The following is a 3,335-nucleotide window of genomic DNA, read 5'->3' on the forward strand; positions in this document are numbered from 1 at the left end:
AGGGTTCCTGCAAAATAGTTTAGAGAAGCATTTCCACATCCCCAAACATACTGAACTCCAGTAGAAAGTATTTTGTGCCTGAAAATGATGTTAAAGTATAATTGTAAATCTTGTGGTTAAATAAACTAGCATTCAGGAGAGACAGTAGACCCTACAAGAAAAGAAGTCTGCACACCAAAAATGAGATAATATAACAATCTAAAGGGAACTATAAATACATCTGAAATGGTCACAGATAACAAGGAATTGAGGCAACATAAAGTAGAAACAGAATATTTTTAAAAGAAAGAAAAAATTAATATGATTAATAAGTAAATAGTTTTCTTTTTTTTTTTTTTGTAAATAGTTTTCTATAAATGGGAAATATAGTCATTGATATGAAAAGCTGAATGTATGGCTTAAAGAACAACTCTACTCTTTATCGTGGCACCTTGGAGGCTATCAGCCACTTCAGAATGAAGCTGAACATCTCTTTCCCAGCCACTGGCTGCCAGAAGCTCATTGAAGTGAATGAAAACTTCGTACTTTCTACGAGAAGCATATGGACACAGAAGCTGCTGCTGATGCTGGCTGAAGAATGGAAGGGTTATGTGGTCCAGATCAGTGATGGGAACGACAAGCAGGGTTTCCCCATGAAGCAGGGTGTCTTGACCCATGGCCGAGTTGCCTGCTGCTGAGTAAGGGGCATTCCTGTTACAGACCAAGGAGGACTGGAGAGAGAAAGGACAAATCTGTACGGGCTTGCATTGTGGATGCCAATCTGAGTGTTCTCAATTTGGTATCATGAAAAAAGGAAGAAGAATATTCCTGGACTCACTGATACTATAGTGCCTCATTGCCTTGATCCCAAAAGAACTAGCAGAATCCGCAAACTTTTCAATCTCTAAAGAAGATGATGTCCGCCAGTATGTTGTGCGAAAGCCCCTAAACAAAGAAGGTAAGAAACCTAGGACTAAAGCACCCAAGATTCAGCGTCTCGTGATTCCACGAGTTCTGCAACACAAACGCGGGTGGAATTGGTCTGAAGAAACAGCATACTAAGAAAAACAAAGAAGAGGCTGCAGAATATGCTAAACTTTTGGCCAAGAGAATGAAGGAAGCCAAAGAAAAACAGCAGAAACAGATTGCCAAGAGATGGAGGCTGTCCTCTCTGACAGCTTCTACTTCTGAGTCCAGTCAAAAACAGATTGTTCTAAGAGTAACAAATAGATAAGATCAGACATTAGAAAAAAAAAAAAAACTCTATACAGATAGAGATAAAAACCGGTGCTTTAGAAAGCAAATCTAAGGGCATCACATAGAAAAGCAGCAGGGAAAGGATAATGGGATAGAGGAAATTAAGAGACAACAAAGAAAGAAGAATTGAAATTTTGTTTTGTTTTTTTCAAATTTCAGAAGGAAACAACAGAAAGAGTAAAGAGAAAACTTTGGAAAAGACAATGGATATAATTTTCCAGAACTAAAGAAAGATATGATTCCATAGATTGAAGAATCACAGAGTTTTGAACAGGATAAATAGCAATAAATCCATACCTAGATAGGTGTAAAGCATTAAAACCCTCAAAAACCTACCAAACAACAGGTTACTTACAACGGAATGGCAGTAGGAAGGTAGAATTCTCATCAACAGATGCCAGTTTAAAGTGGAATAAACATCTCAAAAGGGCCGAATTCTATAAGCAGCTAAAACATCCTTAAAGAGTGAGCACAGAAATTACATTTTCAGGCATAAAAAGACTGCAGTTACTATTTCCATATCTGTGCTAAGAGAATTACGAAAGGATAAAACTTTAACAAGATGAAATGCAATGTGAAAGAATAGAAAAAACAAGATGTACAAGTAAGCAAAGAAATTGCTACACATGCTAAATATTTACTACCTGTTTTAAAAATTATAATGACCAGTAGGGATCAAGTTTATATTAATTTGGAACTAAAATTCTAGGCAGTAATAATATCAAAGAGTTAAACTGTCCTAAAGTTCTATTGTTTAAAAACACACATAAAGATATTGGTTAACTTTAATTGTGGATGTTAAAAATGTAAAGATATGAATGTACCAAGATGTATGTATCCACTTTATTGTTGCTAGACATTTAGCTTGTTTCCAGTTTGGGGCTGTTATGAATAATATTGCTTTGAACATTCTTATGCATCTCTTTGGATGCACATAGGACAATATATGGCAGTGGAAATGAATGAAATACAACATTTCACAACAAAATCAATTAATCTCACAAGAAAGAATATATAATACCCTATTATCTCATTAAAAAAAAAATGCTAAAACTGGAAAAACTAATTTATTGGCTTTTTTGAAGTTACAAGTATTGACCTTTGAGGAGGAAGGAAGAGGAGTAGTGCTTTGGAGGGGCATCAAGGGGACTTCTAGGATATGAGGAATATTCTATTTCTTGATAAAAGTTACTTGATATGACATGACTGTGTTCATTTTATGATACTTCATTTCATTGTACAATTATGACCTGGATTTTTCTGTATGTGTATTACAGTTCAGTAAAAAGTAGCTTATTTTTTTATTGTAAGTTTACCACCAAAATAATATAAATAAATTATATAATTTTTCAACCCAGTAAAGGAAAAAAAAGAATTAAAAATATGTCTAAAGAACTGAAAGCAGAAAAGAAATAAAAATAGGATATAAAAGACAAAATACTATGCCAGAAATAGTTCAAATAGATCATGAATCATAATAAATGTGAATGGAATCACATAGCTACTAAAAGACAAAGATTATGAAACTGATTTTAAGAAACTAGCTGTTGTAAATATTGTTCATGCACAGAATGGTTCAAAATGAAAGGTATTCATATATGTTTGTTTTCTGTTGCCACTTTGACAAATTACCACAAATTTAGTGACTTAGAGGAAAACTAATTTACTATCTAAAAGTTCTGTAGATTAAAGGTTCAACATGGGACTTAGCTAAAATTGAGGTGTAGGCAGGGCAGCGTTCTTTTCTGGAGGCTCCTTGTGTTTGCCAGCTTCTAGAGGCTATCTTCCTTGGGTCATGACCCTCCCTCTCCATCCTCAAAGACAGCAACACTGGTTGAGTCCTTCTGTTATCCCATCATTCAGACTTCTGCCATTACATCTCTGTCTCTCTCTTCCTTTTCCTCCCACTTCTACTTTTAAGGACCACTGTGATTACTTTACCCAGAAGAATCTCACTATTTTAAGGTTATCTAATTAGCAATCTTGAATCCATCTGCTCCCTTAATTCCTCTTTGATTTGTAATATTCACAGGCTCCAGGGTTTAGGACAGGGGCATCTTTGGGAAGTCATTGTACTTCTTACTACAGATATATTTGGC

The 3,335-nt window shown here is 35.0% G+C and overlaps 1 pseudogene; it reads left to right on the plus strand.

The window, feature by feature from the left end:
• Positions 1–455: 455 nt before the first annotated feature.
• Positions 456–1,213, plus strand: LOC122676731 (annotated as a pseudogene).
• Positions 1,214–3,335: the final 2,122 nt, after the last annotated feature.

Source organism: Cervus elaphus, chromosome 20, assembly GCF_910594005.1.
Source record: "Cervus elaphus chromosome 20, mCerEla1.1, whole genome shotgun sequence".
Taxonomy (NCBI): Eukaryota; Metazoa; Chordata; class Mammalia; order Artiodactyla; family Cervidae; genus Cervus; species Cervus elaphus.